The sequence below is a fragment of the Leucoraja erinacea genome, unplaced genomic scaffold, assembly GCF_028641065.1.
Source record: "Leucoraja erinacea ecotype New England unplaced genomic scaffold, Leri_hhj_1 Leri_456S, whole genome shotgun sequence".
Lineage (NCBI taxonomy): Eukaryota > Metazoa > Chordata > Chondrichthyes > Rajiformes > Rajidae > Leucoraja > Leucoraja erinaceus.
The window spans coordinates 80,809-103,551 of NW_026576357.1; the positions used below are offsets into that span (position 1 = coordinate 80,809).

The window sequence follows — 22,743 nt, forward strand, 5'->3', positions numbered from 1 at the left end:
ACCATAATGTGGAGGAAAGAACAACACATGCTGGTTTAAATAGAAGATAGACACAAAATGCTGGAGTAACTCAGCGGGACAGGCAACATCTCTGGAGAGACGGAATGGGTGCCGTTTCGGGTCAAGACCCTTCTTCAGACTAGCATCTATGGAGAACATGGATAGGTGACGTTTTGGGTCGAGACTCTTCTTCAGACCTACAGTAGTCGCGAGACAGACAGAACCACAGGAAAAACAGACACAGAGTGCTGGAGTTAATCAGCGGGTCAGGCAACATCTCTGGAGAACATTGATTTATGGATAGTATTAGTTCACCTGACTGGATAAAGCTAAACCTAATTGTCACATGCATCCAGGGACAATGAAAAGCTTTGTTTTGCATGTTATCCAAAAGGATTAGATATACCATGCTTAAATACAATCGTCAAACTCAAGTATAATAGGTAGAGCATTAGATGCAACAACAAAATAAATAAATAGACAGTCAGAACCATTTTCTCAGTGTGGAAATGCCAAAGAGTAGGTGGCATAGAGTTAAGGTGAGAGGGAGAACGGTCTCGAAATCGAAACATCACCCATTCCCTCTATCCAGAGATGCTGAAGTTCCGCTGAGTTACTCCAGCATTTTGTTTCTACCAAAGTTTAAAGGACATGTGCAGGGCAAGTATTGTATTTTTTATACATAGGTTGGTTGGTACCTGGAACGCTGCTAGTGTTAGTGGTGGAGGCACAAATGATGGAGGTATTTAAGAGGCTTTTAAATAGTTTAGTTTAGTTTAGTTTCGAGATACAGCTCGGAAACAGGACATTTCAGCCCACCCAGTCCGCATCGACCAGTGATCCCTGCACACTAAGACTATCCTACACCCACTAGGGACAATTTTCATATTTATACCAAGCCAATTAACCTACAAACCTCTACGTCTTTGGAATGTGGGAGGAAACCGGAGATCTCGGAGAAAACCCACGCAGGTCACGGGGAGAACGTGCAAACTCCGTACAGACAGTGCCTGTGGTCGGGATCGAACCCGGATCTCTGGCGCTGCAAGTGCTGTAAGGCAGCAACTCTACTGCTGCGCCAACGATAGGCACATGGCTGGGCAGGGAATGGAGGAAGATGGATTATGTGCAAGATTCGGTCAACTTGGCATCATGTCCAGCACAGATACTGTGGGCCGAAGGGCCAGTTCCTGTGCTATATTGCTCTATGTTGTAAATATACAAGATACAGTTATTTGTCACCGTAAATATACACAGTAAATATCAGTTATACTAGATAACAGAGTCATAGAGTGATACAGTGTGGAAACAGGCCCTTCGGCCCAACGTGCCCATACTAACCGACATGCCTCATCTACATTTGTCCCACGTGCCTGCGTTTGGCCCATATCCCTCTTAACCTGTCCTATCCATGTATCCATCAAAATGTTTTTTTTTTCAGTTGCGGTGGTTCCTGTCTCAACTAGCAGCTCGTTCCATATACCCACCATCCTTTGTGTAAATAAATTTGCTCCTCAGGTTCCTATCAAATCTTTCCCCCCTCACCTTAAACCTATGTCCTCTGGTTCTCCATTCCCCTAATTTGGGTAAAAGACTCTGCCAATACCCGATCTATTCCTCACATGATTTTGTACACCTCTACAAGATCACCCTCATCCTCCTGTGCTCCAAGGAATAAAGTCCAAGCCTGTCCAACTGCTCCCTGTACTAGCTCAGGCCCTCGAGTCCTGGCAACATCCTCGTAAATCTTCCCAATAACCCTTTCTGGCTTAAGCCCTCCCTTCACCACCTCCAGTTTAAATTCCATTTGGAATATTTTGGAGGACCAAGAAACCAAGAACCAAGCACCCTGCTCCCTTTCCGGCTTGAAAACATCTTTCCTTTGATAGACACACAGAGTGTTGGTTTAACTCAGCGGGTCGGGCAGCGTCTGTAGAGAAAAAGGACGGGTGACGTTTCGGGGTGGAACACTTCTTTAGAACATCGATACATGTTAAGGGAACAATGATAAGTGTGAGATAAAGTCAGTAAAGTCCGATCAATGATTTTCCGATAGCAGCTCAGGACTGCTCTCTGGTTGTGGTGGGATAATTCAGTGCCCGATAGCAAGTGGGAAGAAACTGTCCCTGAATCTGGAGGTGTCCGTTTTCACACTTCTATACCAATTGCCTGATAGGAGAGGGGAGAAGAGGGAGTGGCCAGGGTGCGACTTGTCCTTGATGATGCTGCTGGCCTTGCCGAGGCAGCGTGAGGTGTGAACGGAGTCAATGGAAGGGAGGTTGGTTTGTTCCTAGGTCTGGGCTGCGTCTACAATTCGCTGCTTGTAAGGGTGTCAGGGGTTATGGGGATGAGGCAGCAGTGCGCATCCGAGACCAAGCTCACGTTAGCATTGGTGGTGCATCGGGTAGTGCTGCTGACTCATATTTCCAAGGACGCAGGTCCGATTCCAACCTGCGGCGCTGTCTGCGTGGAGTTTGCATGATCTCCCTGTGACTTTCCTGGTTATCCCACAAGCCAAAACAGTGCAGGTTGTTAAGTAAGCTAATAATCTTAAATTCCCTCTTGTGGCAGCTTGCTGATGGGATCATAAGGTCGTAAGTGATAGGAGTAGAATTAGGCCATTCAGCCCATCAAGTCTACTGCACCATTCAATCATGGCTGACCTATCTCCCCCTCCTAACCCCATTCTCCCGCCTTCCCCCCCATAACCCCTGACATCTGTACTAATCAAAAATATTTCTATGTCTTAATTGCCTTAAAAATATCCGCTGACTTGGCCTCCACAGCCTTCTGTGGTAAAGAATTCCACAGATTCACCACCTCTGACTAAATAAATTTCTCCTCATCTCCTTCCTAAAAAAAGGTCCTTTAATTCTTGGTAATCGATAGGAAGGGGGTTGTTTATGAGCAGGGAACAGCAGGCATCGTGGAAGAAGGATTGATCCGATAACTGTCACACACGTGATGGGCCAAGTGGCCTCCTCCAATGTAATAGTAAAAAAATATTAGCTTTAGCCTAGTTTATTGTCACGTGTACCGAGGTACAGTGAAAATCTTTTTAGTTTGGTTTAGAGATACAGCATTGAAACAGGCCCTTCGGCCCAGAGTCTGCGCCGACAAGCGATGCTTGTAAATCACCCCTATCCTACACACACTAGGGACAATTTACAATTCTTCCAAAGCCAATTAAACAACAAAACCGTACGTCTTTGGAACATGTGAAGAAACCGAAGCACCCGGTCAAAACGTATGCAGTTACGGGGAGAACGTACAAACTCCATATAAACAGCACCCGTAGTCAGGATCGAATCTGGGTCTCTGGCGCTGTGAGGCAGCAAATCTACTGCTGCACCACTGTACCTCATTTAGTTCCATGCTATCCAGTCAGTGGAAAGACTGTACATGATTACAATCGAGCCGTCCACAGTGTACAGATACATGATAAAGTGAATATCGTTTAGTGCAAGATCGTCCAGTAAACTCAGATCAAAGATATTCCGACGGTCTCCAATGAGGTATAGTAGGTCCGGACTCTCTCTAGTTGTTAATAAAAAAAAAAATCATAGATCAAGGCTCCAAATGCTCTACTCATCTTCATAGAACATAGAGCACAGAAGACTCTTCTTCAGACTGCCTCGACTCACATTCCTTTTAAAATCACTCCAGTGATCAACTTGTCGGGCAAATTTAAAATAAAACCACACAGAATGGCCGTCGGAACGATTCTTTAGCAACATCTTGCACTCCAACGCGTTTTAACCTCGTTCCCCCCCCTCAAAACCGCCAAAATTGCGCACACGGCCAGTGGCAGAATTGCAGCGCCGCTGAAGGTAAGTCTTGTAACTACCTACAATAAAACACTCTTGACTCTTGAGTATCTAGGTTTATCTGTCAATTGTGCTGACATGCAGTGCTGCTCCACAGAATCAGAGATGGTTTTAAGCGCATCATTTGTATTCTGCACCAATTGCCACAGGCAGGCTGCAGGAGATTCATTTCAGTAATTAATATTCCTGTGCTACACACACACACACACGGCAGTCATCCTCAGGCTTCCAGTTACCTGGCTCCGACTAGTTTTAACGTCCTCCTGATTAAATTTTACTTTGTGTGCCTCGTTGTCACCTTCTCCTCAGTCACACCTTACCCTTCCATGTCCCTCACTTCCCTCTCCCCCGACTCTCAGTCTGAAGAAGGGTGACGACCCAAAACTTCACCCATTCCTTCTCTCCAGAGATGCTGCCTGTCCCGTTGAGTTACTCCAGATTTTTGTGTCTATCTTCGATTTAAACCAGCAACTGCAGTTCCTTCCAAATGCATAGAACAGTGCAGCACTGGAACAGGCCCTTCAGCCCACCGTGTCAACTCTGATCATGATGCTGTTAAAATAACCTCTGCTGCCTGCACGTGATCCATATCCATTCCCTGCAAATCCCTGTGCCTGTCTAAAAGCCTCTGAAACACCGCTATCGTATCTGCCTCCACCACCAGCCCAGCAGCACGCTCCAGACCCCCACCACCCTCCATGTACAAAACCTGTCTCGCACGTCTCCTTTAAACTTTATCCCGCTCACTTTAAAGCTATGTGTGTGACATTTCCACATCTCCCTGGGAAGAAAGGTTCTGACTGTCTATAGTCACAAAAAGCTGGAGTCACTCAGCGGGACAGGCAGCATCTCTGTAGAGAAGGAATGGGTGATGTTTCGGGTCGAGACCCATCTTCAGGTCTCAACCTGAAACGTCACCCATTCCTTCTCTCCAGAGATGGAATGCCCGCCTGAACCGCTGAGTTACTCCAGCTTTTTGTGTCTATTTTCGGGTTAAACCAGCATCCTTCCTACCTATTCTGACTGTGTCCACTGACTATACCTCTCATAGTTTTATATACATCTCTCAGGTCTCCTCTCAGCCTCTAACACGCCAGAGAAAACAATCCAAGTTTGTTCCTAGACATGGGCGGCACAGCGGTAGAGTTGCTGCCTTACAGCGCCAAGACCCAGGTTCAACCCTGACTACGGGTGCTGTCCGTACGGACTTTGTACCTTCTCCCCCATGGCCCGTGTGGGTTTTCTCTGAGACCTTCGGTTTCCTCCCACACTACATAGACCTACCGGTTTGTAGGTTAATTTTGTAGGAAGGAACTGCAGATGCTGGTTTAAACCGAAGGTAGACACAAAACGCTGGAGTAACTCAGCGTGACAGGCGGCATCTCTTGAGTGAAGGAATGGGTGACGTTTTGGGTGGAGACCCTTCTCCAGAACTGCTGCCTGTCCCGCCGAGTTACTCCAGCATTTTGTGTCTATTGCAGGTTAATTGGCTTGGTATAAACGTAAATTGTCCCTGGTGTGTGTAGCGTGCGGGGATCACAGGTCGGCGTGGAGTAGGTGGGCCAAATGGCTTGTTTCCGCGCTGTATCTCTAAAGTAAACTATGATGCATTCCCAATAAGAGATGCAGAAGTGAGGTTTGTGGCCGACTCTGATCCTATTGTGGCAGCTGTGAGATTAAAGTCAGTTAATAAAATCAACCTGTATCAGTGGCTAACAGACTACATTAAAAGGAAAAAAACACTCTTCTGATGCAATCCAACCCGTTTGTAACCCCCATCAACATAACTGATCATTAACTCTGATCGAGAGGATCTAATGGGTACTTAAGGAAGGACATTATGGAGCATCAAAGCACAGGTCCAGGCCCTTCGGCCCACAATGTCTGTGCCGAACATGATCCCAAGAACAATCCTTATCTGCCTGCACATAATCCACATCCATGTCCCTATCTATAAAGGGCCTGTCCCACTTGGCGATTTTTTCGGCGACTGCCAGCATCATTGACTGACCTATCAGGTCACTGAAATATTAGCGGCGGTGACACGGCGTGATGACGTTTTTTTTCACGTGTCGCAACAATATTTTAGTCGCCGCTGGATTTTGAAATGTTCAAAATCTTTTGGTGACACTGATATGATGTCGGCACTCGCTGAAAAAATCGGCAAGTGGGACAGGCCCTTAAGTCCTTTATTGCCACGATCATATCTGCCTCCAGCACCATCCCTGGCACTGTGTTACAGCGCGAAAACAGGCCCTTCGGCCCACCCAGCCCGCACCGACCAGCGATCCCCGCACGCTAACACTATTCCACACTCTCGGAACGATTAACTTTTACACCAAGCCAATGAACCTACAAACCTGCACGTCTTTGGCTTGTGGGAGGAAACCGGAGCACCCGGAGAAACCCACGCGGGTCACGTTGGGAACGTAGAAACCCCGTACAGACAGCAGCCGTAGTCAGTATCGAACCCGGGTCTACGGCGCTATATTGCGGCAATTCTACCGCTGCGCCACCGAGCCGTCTGGGCCGAAGACAACGCCAAGACCAACTCGTATCTTCCTGCACATGGATCCATATTCCTCCATGTCCATGTACCTATCTACGTCTCTAAAACACCATAATCACATCTACCTCCACCACCACCAATGGCACTGTGTTCCAAGCACCCACTAATCTCAGTGAAAAGACTTGCCTTGCACATCTCCTTTAAACGTTACCCCACTCAGTCCATCAAGCTACTCCCTTAAGTAGGTATGTTGCAAAACCTACCTTCAGCGGGGCTGCAGATCTGTCCCAGCCCGTGTGCGTGATTTTGGCGCCGTTGAGGGGGGGCGGGTTTAAAACGCAATTTTCCCTAGGCTATTCAAATCGAGGTTGTTCAGCCTACTTAGTTGCTGATGAAAAATCACTGCTAGGTTCATTCACCGCAGCTATTTTTAAACTTAATTGGTTAATTTAATTGTTATAGTAGGTTAACAATTATCCTCTAAACCCGCGACCGCCGACAACGGGACGGATCGCATACAGGGGACAACGGAAGGTAGGTTGTTTATTTTTACATTAAAAAGGGCTTCTTAAGATCCCTTTAAACAAAGTTTTATGTTGCGAGTAGCTAATTTGGGGCCCCATTAAATCCCGCAGTATTTTTCTGGGCATATGGGGTACAAATCTACCGCAATGGGAACGTTCCAAACCAGCGCGTTCCACAGAGTTCCACAGGATCCCACTCGAAAGCTGATTTAAATGGCCATTCATTTACGCAATTGAACATTAAATTCCTTCCATTTGGCCTACAAATTAATGTAAATGAGATTTAAAAATCATGTTTTATTGTGAATTCTTTGTGAATGTTATTTGGACACTTAGGCTATTTAAAAATGTTAATTTTTTCTTAAGAAATGGATAGATGTTTAGATCTAGTAATTGAAGTTTGGAATTAGCTACAATTGGGTAACTAACTAATTATATGCTTTAATTTCAGGTCATCTAAGTAAGATTGTTTCATATTTGTTTCAGAATGCTTCAATCTATAATAACTGAAAATTTCTTTCAGTTCTCTTAATTTTTAAGAAAGTTATGGCCATTTCACTGTCCTCAATCACAGCTTTTGTGTTAAGTCAATGGAAAATCAATAGGGAACAAGATGCTAATTTCCGAGTATGAAAATGGCCAGAACTTTTTTAATACTGAAGATATGAAAGTGAATTAGGTGTCAAATTAAACTTATTTTTGTGCTTTATCTGATGGGATAAATTGCAGGCTTGATTTTTGAAATCTCAACATTTTGTAACATTGCTACCTTAAGCATTTTAAATTTCCATCCTTGCAACAAACAGTCTGCCCTATCTATGCTTAGTTTAGTTTTTGTTTAGTTTACACATCCAGTGTTGAAACAGCCGCTCTTACTTTGAAGTTATGCCCTCCAGTCGTTGACATAATTATAAGCTCATAAATTATAGGAACAGAATTAGGCCATTCAGCCCATCAAGTCTACGCCATTCAATCATGGCTGATCTAACTCTCCCTCCTCACCCCATTCCCTGCCTTCGCCCCATAACCTCTGACACCCATACTGATCAAAAATCTATCTATCTCTGCTTAAATATATCCATTGACATGGCCTCCACAGACTTCTGTGGCAAACAATTCCACAGATTCACCACCCTCTGACTAACGTAATTTCTCCTCTCTCCTCATCTGACGGCACTGGGCCTACACTCACTGGAGTTTAGAAGAATGAGGAGGGACCTCATTGAAACTTAACGAATAATGAAAGGCCTGGATAGAGTGGACGTGGAGGGAATGTTTCCACTAGTGGGAGAGTCTAGGACTAGAGGTCATAGGCTCAGAATTTAAGGATGTTCCTTTAGGAAGATGAGGAGGAATTTCTTTAGTCAGAGGGTGGTGAATCTGTGGAATTCATTGCCACAGAGGGCTGCGGAGGCCAAGTTATTCGATATTTTTAAGGCAGAGATATTTTTGATTAGAATCTCCCTGGTCAACTTGTCCATTCCCACCCAAACCAACCCCTCCCCAGGTACTTTCCCCTGTAACCGCAGGAGATGCAACACCTGTCCCTATACCTGCCCCCTCAACTCCGTCTAAGGACCCCAACAGTCTTTTCAGGTGAAGCAGTGGTTCACTTGCATCTCCTCCAACCTCATCTCCTGTGTCCGCTGTTCCAGGTGTGGACTCCTGTACATCAGCGAGACCAAGCGCAGGTGCGGCAATCGTTTCATGGAACACCTCCGCTCAGTCCGCTAAAAATACCTGATATCCCGGTTGCTCAACACTTTAACTCCCCCTCTCATTCCCAATCTGACCTTTCTGTCCTGGGCCTCCTCCATTGTCAGAGTGAGGCCCAACGCAAATTGGAGGAACAGCACCTCATATTTCGCTTGGGCAGCTTACACCCCAGCGACATGGACATTGACTTCTCTTATCTTCAAATAGCCCTTGCTCTCTCTCTCTCTCCATCCCCACCCCCTTCCCAGTTCTCCCACCAGTCTTACTGTCTCCGACCACATTCTATCTCTGTATCGGCCAATCCCCAGACATCAAGAAGGGTCTCGACCCGAAACGTCACCCATTCCTTCTCTCCAGATGCTGCCTGTCCCGCTGAGTTACTCCAGCATTTTGAGACTATATTCTTGATTAGTACGGGTGTCAGGGGCTATGGGAGAAGGCAGGAGAATCGGGTTTAGTTTTAGGGAGAGATAGATCAGCCAAGATTGAATGGCGGAGTAGACTTGATGGGCCGAATGGCCAAATTCTGCTCCTATCGCTCATGAGCACCACACAACACAAACTTCAACAATGGACTTCTGTCTGTCTTTGGTTTCATTGAAGACTATTATTTTGTGCACTCGTATTGTGATTATTAATGTATCGAATGTAGTGTGTACACAGGCCTCCTATGCTGCTGCAAGTATGAATATATCGTTTCGTTCTCAATACACGTGACAAATGAACACACTCGACTATTGAAATCTAGTTAATTAAGGGTGGGGAAAGATAAAAGGTCAGTGGCTGATATAAAGTGAAGTTGTTCTCTGATCTCACAGCCAGCGATGATAGCCATCAAAGCTAATGAGTCGTGATGTTACCAACACTGCAGCTTCTGTGCAAGTGTTCACATTTGGGACTTTAAAGACACTGCGCAGAAACAGAACCTTCAGCCCAGCGAGTCCATGCCGACCAGCAATTACCACGTAGTATCAGTTTAGTTTAGTTTAGAGACACAGCACGGAAACAGGCCCTTCGGCCCACCGGGTCCGCGCCGACCAGCGATCCCCGCACAATAACACTATCCTACACCCTCTCCAGACATTTTTTACATTTACCAGGACAATTAACCTACAAGCCTGCACGTCTTTGGATTGTGGGAGGAAACCGAAGATCTCGGAGAAAATGCACACAGGTCACGAGGAGAACGTACAGATAAAACCCCCGCGGATCTCTGGTGCTGCAAGCGCTGTTAGGCATTCCGCCCCACTTTGTGATATGCATTGTGAACCAGAATGCCTGTTTGTGTGTGATGCTCTTCTAAGTTCTGTGTAAACCCACAGCTGACGGGCAGTGACGTGCACAGTGTGTAACCTGAGCCAAGGGCTCAAATGTCACCGCATTATAACATGAGCAGTAAGGAAGTTTGTTGTAAATGTGGCCCCAAGCGTTGAGATCAAATGTGGCGCTAAATGATCAAAGAATCACCATCGACAAAGTCATAGAGTAAGACAGCGAGGAAACAGGCCCTTCGGCCCAACATGTCCAACCCACACTAGTCCCACCTGCCTGCGTTTGGCCCTTATCCCTCTAAAATTAAAGTGCATATGCCCGATCCATTCCTTTCATGATTTTATACTCCTCTATAAGATCACCCCGCATCCAAGGAATAGTCCCGCGCGGGTGCTGTCTGTATGTTCTCTACAAGATCACTTGTGTCAGAGTATCCAAGCCTTTGTACACTTCTGTACTTTCAATGAGGTCCCCGCTCATTCTTGTAAACTCCAGCGAGTCCAGCCCAGTGCCATCAAACGCTCATCATATGTTAACCTACTCATTCCTGATAGCAATCTGGTAAACTCGTCTGCAAAGGATCCGAGGGTCACCAATGGGGTAGATAGTAGTTCAGCACTGCTCTCTAGTTGTTGGAGGATTCAGTTACCTAATAAAAGCTGGGAATAAACAGTCTGTGAATCTGGAGGTGAGTGTTTTCACACTTTTATAACTTTTGCCTGAGAGGGGAGAAGAGGGAGTGGCTGGGGTGTGACTGGGCCTTGATTATGCTGCTGGCCTTGCAGGCAGGTGGGACTAGTGTAGATTGGACATGTTGGGCCGAAGGGCCTGTTTCCTTGTTGCTGTATCACTCGATGCCTTTGTCGATGGTAATTCTTTGATCATTTAGCGCCACATTTGATCTCAATGTTGGGACCACATTTAAAACAAACTTCCTTACTGCTCATGTTACAACGCGGTGGGGTGTAGATGGAGCCAATGGAAGGGAGGTTGGTTTGTGTGATGGTCAGGGCTGCGTCCACAATTCGCTGCAATGTCTTGCGGTCGTGGATGGAGCTGTTTAGACACCAAGCAGTGATGCGTGCTGATAAATGTATTTCTATGGTGCATTTGTAGAAGTTGGTGAGAGATAGACACAAAATGCTGGTGTGGTGCCTTCACGCCCACGTTGGTTTTGCATACAGCCTGTCACCGCTGGCGACTCGCCAGCACCCTCACGTGAAGGTCCAGCCACAAGAGCTCAATAACAACTCCAAGGTCAGACGCACTAATTGGCCTTATCTGCACACGGTTTATGATTGGTGAGAATGTAGGTAAAAGGGGCTTCTGGAATAAACGTGACGCAAGGTGTTCTGGCTCAGCTAAGTGTCGTTTGTTCTTTACTTTTTGTCATGGGATTCAGTAGATCCTACAACTGGTGATGCCATTTGGTTGATGGATCGCAGCACGATCGTTCCAGCGTTTCATGAACCACGTAGTCTCCAGCCTCGATTTCGTCTACGCATACATCGACGACATGTTGGTAGTGAGCTCCAGCGAAGACAAATACAAGAAACACCTGGGATAACATTTCCGGAGTCTCGATAAATATGGTATTGTCATTAACACGAACACATGCGTGTTTGGCGCTCGAGAACTCACTTTCCTCGGATATCGCATGACGGAGAACGGCATCTTCCCCGGCGAATCAAAGGTGCAGGAAATCCAAAACTACATAGAAACATAGAAAATAGGTGCAGGAGTAGGCCCATCGTCCCTTCGAGCCTGCACCGCCATTCAATATGATCATGGCTGATCATCCAACTCAGTATCCTGTACCTGCCTTTTCTCCATACCCCCTGATCCCTTTAGCCACAAGGGCCGCATCTAATTCCCTCTTAAATATAGCCAATGAACTGGCCTCAACTACCTTCTGTGGCAGAGAATTCCAGAGTTCCAGCGCCAAATTTGTTAAACCAATTACGGCAATTTTTGGGGTTGATGAATTTCTACCACCGCTTTCTACTGAACACCACAGGTTCCCTGTTGCCTTTGATTAACTTACTCAAAGGTTCGGACGAATAGTTTTCAAAGAAACCGTTGTGTTTTCAAGAGGATGCAGTGCAAGTCTTCAAAGCCGCTAAGAGGACTCTTGCCGACGCAACTATCTGGTCCATCAGAGGCCCAATGCCTTATTTTCACTAACCACTGATGCTTCCGTCAATGCTGCAGGTGCCTTCATGGAGCAGCGAATCAACAGCAGACGGGAGCCTCTGGCATTCTTTTCGGCAAAATTATCACCCACTCAGGTGAGGTACAATACGTTCAGGTATGAACTTTTGGCTATGTATTTCGCAGTCAAGCATTTCCACCATCTGTTGGAAGGCCGTTCCTTCTCTATTTATACGGATCACCAACCAATCATACACTGCTCATACAAGTGTGGGGGAACTATTCACCGCGGGAAATCCGCCACTTGGACTTTCATTCTGCAATTCTCCAGTGACATCAGGCACATTCAAAGAAAAGCAAATCCGGATGGCGACATCCTATCAAGACTGGAGGTGGATGCTCCGAATGCGGCCACACTCATCGATTTTTATGCCATAGCTCGCACACAGCATACTGACCCCGATCTTATCCATTACCACAAGACGCATACAGCCCTAAAATTAGAAGATGGTACCTATCAGTGACACGAGATAACCCTATTTTGAGACACTGCCACAGGCAAACCGCGGCCGTTTGTGCCTAGGATGATGTGTCGAGAAGTTTTCAGCGCGCTGCATAACTTATCACATCCGGGCAAGAAGGCTACGATAAAACTAATCTCCAAACGTTTCATCTGGCCTTTCATCAAGCGGGGACGTTGGATTATGGGCGAAGACTTGTCTACCTTGTCAACAATCCAAGATCTCCAGGCACACGAGGACCCCTATCGATGAGTTTCCTGTACCGAACACCCGTTTCAAGCATGTACACCTGGACTTGGTCGGCCCACTCCCACCGTCAAGAAACTACACATACCTGCTCACTTGTGAAGACTGGTTCACAGGTGGTTCTGTTCCTCCAATCTGCGCTGGGCCTCCCTCTGACAGTGGTGGAGGCCCAGGACAGAAAGGACAAATGTGGGAATGGGAGGGGGATTTAAAGTGTTGAGCAATTGGGAGATCAGGTAGGTTTAGGCGACTGAGAGGAGGTGTTCAGTGAAATGATCGACGAGCCAAATGCAGGCAGTTAGGACTAGTTGGCCGGTGTGGGCAAGTTGGGCCGAAGAGCTAGCTTCCACGCTATTTGGCTCTCTGACTTTGAAGAATGCTTATTACAATAGTCTTGGTTCTATGGTACTTTTTCCCTTTCCTGTGTATGCCTGCAATCGTAAATAAAGAAGAAATGCTGATGAGAATTTAATGTTTGTTCAATAAATCAATAAGAAAACTCGAGAAAACCTGAGCTGTAGGGAGAGGTTGAGAAGGCTAGGACTTTATTCCCCGGAGTGCAGGAGGCTGAGGGGTGATCTTATAGAGGTGTATAAAATCATGAGTGGAATAGATCGGGTAAATGCACAGTCTTAGGGGAATTGAAAACCAGAGGACATGGGTGAGAGGGGAAACAGAGGGGCAACTTTTTCCACAGAGGGTGGTGGATAAATGGAACGAGCTGCTATGGGAGATAGTCGAGGCTGAGACTGTCACAACTGGGGCCTCGCGGGATGGAGTCCGTGTTGACGGAGCCACAGATCGGTGCCACAGAGGTGCTAAGTGGGACGTCGACAGCGGTGAGACGTTTGCGACGACGAGAGCGTGGAGGACCCCCCGTGAGGGAGGAGGGCAAAAACAATGGCCAATGGGGGGGAGACAAAAGGGGAAGCCAGCGACACTTGGTAACTTTGTCAGGCTGTAGGTGGGCACTATTTGTATACATTATGTATGCAAGCAAAGAATCTCACTGTGCCCAGTCACATGAAGTCTTCCTGTTCCTATATTCTGTTGTGCTGCTGTAAATAGGAATTTCATTGTTCTATCTGGGACATAAGACAATAAAATATTCTTGACTCTTGAGTCTCTAGGTTTATCTGTAGATTGTGCCGACATGCAGTGCTGCTCCACACAATCAGAGATGGTTTTAAGCGCATCATTTGTATTCTGCACCAATTGCCACAGGCAGGCTGCAGGAGAAGATTAACTTTAGTAATTAATATTCCTGTGCTACACACACACACGCGCCAGGCATCCTCAGGCTTCCAGTTCCCTGGCTCCGACTAGTTTTACTGTCCTCCTGATTAAATGTTACTTTGTGTGCCTCGTTGTCACCTTCTCCTCGTTGTCACACCTTACCCTTCCATGTCCCTCACTCCCCCGACTCTCAGTCTGAAGACGGGTGACGACCCGAAACGTCACCCATTCCTTCTCTCCAGAGATGCTGCCTGTCCCGCTGAGTTACTCCAGCATTTTGTGTCTATCTTACGTGGCTGAGGTGACTTGCCACAGAGCTAAACAAGGGCTTGAAAGCAGAAACAACAAACCACAGATGTGGGTTTGTACCAAAGATGTAAACCAATGTGTTATATCTGGACTTTCAGAAGGCTTTCGACAAGGTCCCACATAAGAGATTAGTATACAAACTTAAAGCACACGGCATTGGGGGTTCTGTATTGATGTGGATAGAGAACTGGCTGGCAAACAGGAAGCAAAGAGTAGGAGTAAACGGGCAGAATGGCAGGCAGTGACTAGTGGGGTACCGCAAGGCTCAGTGCTGGGACCCCAGCTATTTACGATATATATTAATGATTTGGACGAGGGAATTGAATGCAATATCTCCAAGTTTGCGGATGACACGAAGCTGGGGGGCAGTGTTAGCTGTGAGGGGGATGCTAGGAGGCTGCAAGGTGACTTGGAAAGTTTGGGTGAGTGGGCAAATGCATGGCAGATGCAGTATAATGTGGATAAATGTGAGGTTATCCACTTTGGTGGAAAAAACAGGAAAGTAGACTATTATCTGAATGGTGGCTGATTGGGAAAGGGGGAGATGCAACGAGACCTGGGTGTCATGGTACACCAATCATTGAAAGTAGGCATGCAGGTGCAGCAGGCAGTGAAGAAAGCGAATGGTATGTAAGCATTCATAGCAAAAGGATTTGAGTATAAGAGCAGGGAGGTTCTACTGCAGTTGTACAGGGTCTTGGTGAGACCACACCTGGAGTATTGCGTACAGTTTTGGTCTCCTAATCTGAGGAAACCCCCAGCGGGCGATGGTGAGTCCCACGGCCATTTTAGGCCGTGACGGGCGATGTACGGCCCCACTCCAGGTCTAAATGTCATGCAGTTGGAGCCCCCGGCGGGTGCTGGAATGTCCCGCGGCCATTAAAGCCGGGGCGATGTACGACCCCGTTCCGGGTCATTCCAATCCTGCGACACGGGCTGGAGAAGTTGCGTTGCGGGAGCTCCGAAAAGCGGTCTCCCACCCGGACCCGCGAGCTCCCGATATCCCGACAGTCCACAGGTCTGCAGCTGGAGCTTCCGAGCTCCGGTGTCGGGCCGCAACAGCGAGTCACCACCGCTCCCCCCCGCCCCCCACATACACACAGTTAAAAACAGTATTAAAAAACACGAACAACTACATTTAACTAGACAAAAAATTTAAAAAAAGACAGACAGGCTGTAGGGGCCGCTGTAACAGGTGAGTCGTGCTGCCGTCAATGCGCCTGTGTCACTCTATGAATATGTTCTAGGACGGTTTATCCAGTGCAGGAGAATGAGGATGAGGGGTATAAAATCATGAGAGGAATAGTTCTGGAATCAAGAACCAGAGGACATGGGGCCAAAGATGCCCCATCTACACCAGTCCCACCTGCTCAGCATTTGGCCCATATCCCTCTCAACCTATCACGGCATTGGGGGTTCAGTATTGATGTGGATCGAGAACTGGATGGCAAACAGGAAGCAAAGAGTAAGAGTAAACGAGTCCTTTTCACAATGGCAGGCAGTGACTAGTGGGATAACGCAAGGCTCAGTGCTGGGACCCCAGCTATTTACAATAAATATTAATGATCTGGATGAGGGAATTGAAGGCAATATCTCCAAGTTTGCGGATGACACTAAGCTGGGGGCAGTGTTAGCTGTGAGGAGGATGCTAGGAGACTGCAAGGTGACTTGGATAGGCTGGGTGAGTGGGCAAATGTTTGGCTGATGCAGTATAATGTGGATAAATGTGAGGTTATCCATTTTGGTGGCAAAAACAGGAAAGCAGACTATTATCTAAATGGTGGCCGACTAGGAAAAGGGGAGATGCAGCGAGACCTGGGTGTCATGGTACACCAGTCATTGAAAGTAGGCATGCAGGTGCAGCAGGCAGTGAAGAAAGCGAATGGTTTGTTAGCTTTCATAGCAAAAGGATTTGAGTATAGGAGCAGGGAGGTTCTACTGCAGTTGTACAGGGTCTTGGTGAGACCACACCTGGAGTATTGCGTACAGTTTTGGTCTCCAAATCTGAGGAAGGACATTATTGCCATAGAGGGAGTGCAGGAAGGTTCACCAGACTGATTCCTGGGATGGTAGGACTTTCATACGAAGAAACATTGGATGGACTCGGCTTGTACTCGCTAGAGTTGAGAAGATTGAGGGGGGATCTTTATAGAAACTTACAAAATTCTTAAGGGGTTGGACAGGCTAGATGCAGGAAGATTGTTCCCGATGTTGGGGAAGTCCAGGACAAGGGGTCACAGCTTAAGGATAAGGGGGAAATCCTTTAAAACCGACCTGATGAAAAGAACTTTTTTCACACAGAGAGTGGTGAATCTCTGGAACTCTCTGCCACAGCGGGTAGTCGAGGCCAGTTCATTGGCTATATTTAAGAGGGTTAGATGTGGCCCTTGTGGCTAAGGGGATCAGAGGGTATGGAGAGAAGGCAGGTACGGGATACTGAGTTGGATGATCAGCCATGATCATATTGAATGGCGGTGCAGGCTTGAAGGGCCGAATGGCCTACTCCTGCACCTAATTTCTATGTTTCTATCCATGTACCTGTCCAAATGTATTTCAAACATTATTACGGTACCTGCCTTACCTTTGCCCAACTAACAATGATCTATCCTGCATTTTCCATGATCTCCATTTGTCTAGTTTTCACAACTTACACTTCCTTATCTCTGTACCGCCCACACCCATGACTCTCAGTCGACCCGAAATGCCACCCATTCCTTCACTCCAGAGAGCCTGGCCTGCTGAGTTTACTCCGGCATATTGTGCCGACCTGCCTCAACTTGCTCCTCGGGCCACTCGTTCCATACACCCACCACCCTCTGTGTGAATCACTAACCTTCTTCCACAACCCCGACCCACTGCCCTATGTGGGAACTCTCTGCGTCCTGATTAGCCACTGGGTTTCCAACATTGGTTTAGTTTAGTTTAATTATTGTCACGTGAACCGAGTGTATTGTCAGATCAAGGCATAGCTTTGCAACTGGTACTATGTAGTCAGGTTCAACCTGTGGGACGTGCTCATCCTTCATGGAAAGTCTGCTTTGGCGGACCAGGTGGAAGAGATCTTTATGAACCCACGGCTGGAAAGGCGACGCAGGAACGCACTGTGGAATGCGAAGGGCTAGTCACAGCACTAAAGACCGACATGGCCATCCACTTCGGCCAAGGTGTCTCCAGCCGTGATGATTTTTCATACCACTGGACTCTGACGTCTGCGGCCGAGAGGGTGAGGTTGGTACAGTGCGACAGCTTCTTCATCTTAAACTCACTCACGCACAGTTTTTTTGTGTAGCCCTCTTCTCTACAACTCGCGAGCCATGTCAGAACTCACCAGAATTATCTGAATGACGAAAGGTCTGAATGACAAATAAAGGATTCAATTCAATTCAATGGAGACTGCACAAGCCTGCCATCGTCGTTACTGACTGGCCACCACCATCCAGCATGGGAAAAGACCTACTACAGCTTTTGTGTCTATTTTCGGTTTAATCCAGCATCTGCAGTTCCTTCCTACACAAAAGATTACAATAGAGCCATCCACAGTGTACAGATACAGGATAAAGTGAATAATGTTTAGTGCAAGATTAAAGTCCAGGGAAGTCTGATTAACGATAGTCCAAGGGTCTTCAATGAGGAGATGGGAGGTCAGGAAAACTCTATAGTTGGTGATAAGATGGTTCAGTTGCCTGACAACAGCTGGGAAGAAACTGTCATTGAATCTGGAGGTGTGCATTTTCACAATTCTGAACCTCTTGCTTGGGTGGAGAGAGGGGAGAAGAGGGTTGTGGCCGGGGGGGGGGGGAGGGGGGGGATTGATAATGGTCCTTGATTATGCTGGTGGCCTTGTCGCGCGAGGTGAAGATGGAGTCAAAGGAAGGGAGAAATGTGCATGAAGGAACTGCGGATACTGGTTTTGTGTCTATCAATGGAAGGGAGGTTGGTTTGCATGACGGCCTGGGCTGCGTCACAACTGGAACGCCCAGGTTTACGATATCGAGGAGTGGCCATTGCACTCCTTGGATCATTCGATGCTGCACAAAGTGCTTTGCTAACACTAATCTTTTTCCTTATTTTGTAGTGATTCCTGCTCTTCAATTAGTTTAGATCTCAGCAGCGGTTTGATGGTGCAATACGAAGATAGACACAAAATGCCGGAGTAACTCAGCGGGATAGACAGCATCTCTGGAGAGAAGGAATGGGTGATGTTTCGGATCATGTCCCAAAATGACACTCATTCCTTCTCTCTAGAGATGCTGCCTGTCCCGCTGAGTTACTCTGGCATTTTGTGTCTATCTTCGGTTTTGTGTCGATCTTCGGCAACAAGCTTCCACACTGGGAATAGACGAGAATAGATGGGACAATTAAATAGGGTCAGGACCAAAGCCTAAAAATACAACCGTCTATAAACAGTCGCTGCCTAATGTTTTACACTCAGCGTGGAACAGTTGTCCTCCCACTTGTTGTACGTTCACTGATGTCACAGTCACAAGTTCACGTTATGGAATAGTATTATGCCATTCGGCCCATCAAGTCTACTCCGCCAATTAATCATGGCTGATCTCTGCCTCCTAATCTCATTTTCCTTCCTTCTCTCCATAAACTTTGACACCCATTCTAGTCGAGAATCTATCTCTGCCTTAAAAATATCCACTGACTTGGCCTTCACAGCCCTCAAGGCCGGAGCTATTACACACATTGCTTGCACGTCAAAGCACGGAAACCAAGGGAGTTTCCAGCCGTAACGTCTAACCGTGCTATTGGAGTCCAGCTCGTGCGGCCGAGACGGTGGGGTTGCTCGTGTGTAACAGCCTCTTCCCCCTTCATCTTTCCCGCACATGTTTTTGTTCAAGTCGAAAGACTCCTCCTCTCTCGACTCTGTCCAGGGACCCCGACAGTCCTTTCAGGTTAGGCAGAGATTCGCTTGTACCTCCTCCAACCTCATCTACTGTATCCATTGTTCAAGATGTGGACTCTTATACATCGGCGAGACAATACAGAGACTGGGCAATCGGTTCATGGAACAACTTCGCTCAGCCCGCCTGAACCAACCTGATCAACCGGTTGCTAAACACTTTAATTCTCTTTCCCATTCCCACACAGACCTTTCTGTCCTAGGCCTCTGCTATTGTCAGAGTGAGGCTAAATGCAAATTGGAGGAACAGCATCTCATATTTTGCTTGGGCAGTTACAGCCAAGTGGTGTGAATATTGAATTCTCTCACTTCAGGTAACCCCGGCATTCCCTCTCTCACTATCCCTCCCCCACCCAAGTTGCACCAGCTTCTCATTTTCACCCTACGAACAGCCAACATTGGCCTGTTTCCTTTATCATCATTACTTTTTTGTATATCTTTCATTCACTGTTCTTTATCTCTCCACATCACCATCTATATATTTTGTTTCCCTGCAGATGCAGTATAATGTGGATAAATGTGAGGTTATCCATTTTGGTGGCAAAAACGGGAAAGCAGACTATTATCTAAATGGTGGCCGATTGGGAAAGGGGGAGATGCAGCGAGACCTGGGTGTCATGGTACACCAGTCATTGAAGGTAGGCATGCAGATGCAGCAGGCAGTAAAGAAAGCGAATGGTATGTTAGCTTTCATTGCAAAAGGATTTGAGTATAGGAGCAGGGAGGTTCTACTGCAATTGTACAGGGTCTTGGTGAGACCACACCTGGAGTATTGCGTACAGTTTTGGTCTCCAAAGCTGAGGAAGGACATTATTGCCATAGAGGGAGTGCAGAGACGGTTCATCAGACTGATTCCTGGGATGTCAGGACTGTCTTATGAAGAAAGACTGGATAGACTTGGTTTATACTCTCTAGAATTTAGGAGATTGAGAGGGGATCTTATAGAAACTTACAAAATCTTAAGGGGTTGGACAGGCTAGATGCAGGAAGATTGTTCCCGATGTTGGGGAAGTCCAGGACAAGGGGTCACAGCTTAAGGATAAGGGGGAAATCCTTTAAAACCGAGAGTGAGAAGAACTTTTTTCACACAGAGAGTGGTGAATCTCTGGAACTCTCTGCCACAGAGGGTAGTTGAGGCCAGTTCATTGGCTATATTTAAGAGGGAGTTAGATGTGGGCCCTTGTGGCTAAGGGGATCAGGGGGTATGGAGAGAAGGCAGGTACGGGATACTGAGTTGGATGATCAGCCAATGATCATATTGAATGGCGGTGCAGGCTCGAAGGGCCGAATGGCCCTACTCCTGCACCTAATTTTCTATGTTTCTATGTTTCTATCCCTAACCAGTCTGAAGAAGATTCAAGAGAGTTTATTGTCATGTGTCCCTGATAGGACAATTAAGTTCTTACCTAAATTTACAGTAAAAAAAAAGAGATAGAAACTAAGGTAAATTAAAGAGGGAGCTGAAGGTGCCAATCCAGCGGAAGTGAACAGCGGACATTTGCCGTGGAGATTTAAAGGTCCAAAATATCAGGAATTATCGCGTTTGCTCGCTGAATTTCATCAAAAGTAAGGCATTATTGACTGTAAATCTAGGTAGCTGTGCCTCACGGTCACCCCGACTGGCACAGTAAATTGCAGATCAAAACCTGGCCGTTTTCTATGTTTTTAACGGGTGGGAAAGTGCGTGTTTTCCCATCCACTAACATGTACCGGATGTCTAGCATGTCCTCCACTTGAGATTTTCGGTCACGTGGGTGCGGATCTACGCTCCAGTGACCTTTCGTGAAATCACCCTAAACAGTGCAGATACAGATACAGTGCAATACAATAAGCTTTTAGATAGAAGCATGGATATGCAGGGCATGGAGAGATATGGATTATGTGCCGGCAGATAAGAATCGGTTTTGGCATCGAGTTCGGCATAGATATGATAGACACAAAATGCTGGAGTAACTCAGTGCGACAGGCAGAATCTCTGGAAAGAAGGAATTAATGCGTGACGTTTCGGGTCGAGGCATTGACTAAGAATCAGGGGATCATGAGCAGATAGATTTGTTGAACTTGGCATCATGTTCAACACAGGCATTGTGGGCCAAAGGGCCTGTTCCTGTGCAGTCCAAGTTCTAAAGAAGTAGAAACCAAGAAGAGTTTTTAGTGAAGGCCTGTTGCAAAATGACAAAACTCATTCTGAAGCAAGCAGCTGTCACATTGTGAAAGCATGAAAGAGGAACAAGGAACACCGGAATAAGGCAGATTCAAATCCAGAGTATCAATCTCAGGACAGGAATAATCAGGGGGGAGGGGGGGAGGCACAACCTGGAGCTTTTCAAAAATACTATTTGTTATTTGAATTACATTTTATGACACTTTTAGGTTTTGCAAACTATTGGCCGTAAAGATATTGGAACGAAATTAAAAATCGGAGAATGCTGCTTCTTTCTTGACGCCATGTGGATTTGTAAACAAAATGCTGCACACTTTAAATAACTTCCACTTCAGATTTTCATCAGGAATTAAAATAACGCCCTCCAGTTTTGCGTGACGGCAGATTATGCTGCGTGTATGCACAGTACATGGAAAGCAGCATGCATTCTACAAAGCTTGCATTTCACTGCATTACTGGGGTATATGTCAGACACTCACGTGCGTTGCTCTAAAGATGCAGTCAAGCAATGGCTGGCGGCAAACCGCACTTCCGCATTCCCTGTCCCGGGCCACGTTCCAGCACTCCGGGGACGTGGCGATGATTGACAGCCGGTCCCGGATCCCCCGCCTCTCACTTGCACTTTGCAGCAAAGATTTGCAGAAAGTTTTACATTCTCTTTCTTGCTCGGTTACATGCACACGTGTAAATGCACCCAGAAGATGCAGGCTGTGCACAGGCCTGCGCGTTTGTTGCCCTTTACCACGTGTAGGAAGGAACTGCAGTAGCTGGTTTACACCAAAGAAAGACACCAAATGCTGGAGTAACTCAGCGGTCAGGCAGCATCTGTGGAGAGAAGGAATGGGTGACGTTTCGGGTTTGAAGAAGGGTCTCGGCCCGAAATTTTACCCATTCCTTCTATCGAGAGATGCTGACTGACAGGCTGAGTTACTCCAGCATTTTTTGTCTATCCTAGGTGTAAACCAGCATCTGCAGTTCCTACATACTTGGCATTCTAAACTGGATTAGGGTTCAAGAAATAGGGTGATTTCACCAAAGGTCAAATGAGCGTAGATCCCCCCCTGACGTGACCGAAAATTTTAACTGGAGGACATATGTCAGATCGGTACATGTAAGTGAATGGGGAAACACGCACTTTCCCACCCGTTAAAAACATGGAAAACGGCCGATTTTTGAGCTGAAATTTTCTGTGCTAGTCGGGGTGATCTACTTTTGATGAAATTCAGCGAGCAAACGTGTTAATTCCCGATATTTTGGATCTTAAAATCTCCACGGCAAATGTCAGCTGTTCACTTCCGCTGCTTTCTACCTTCAGTTCCCTCTTGTAATGACCTTACTTTCTATCTTTTTTTTTTGCCT

General features: G+C 46.7%; 1 protein-coding gene across 1 annotated transcript in view; it reads right to left on the reverse strand.

Annotated features, from left to right (window-relative positions):
* Window positions 1–22,123, reverse strand: part of LOC129693874 (UPF0687 protein C20orf27 homolog) — a 100,629-nt gene extending 78,506 nt beyond the window's left edge. The window contains exon 1 of the mRNA XM_055630618.1: window positions 21,864–22,123. The gene's annotated coding sequence lies outside the window, so the exon portion shown is untranslated. The remainder of the gene's footprint in view (window positions 1–21,863) is intronic.
* Between the last annotated feature and the right edge of the window lie 620 nt (window positions 22,124–22,743).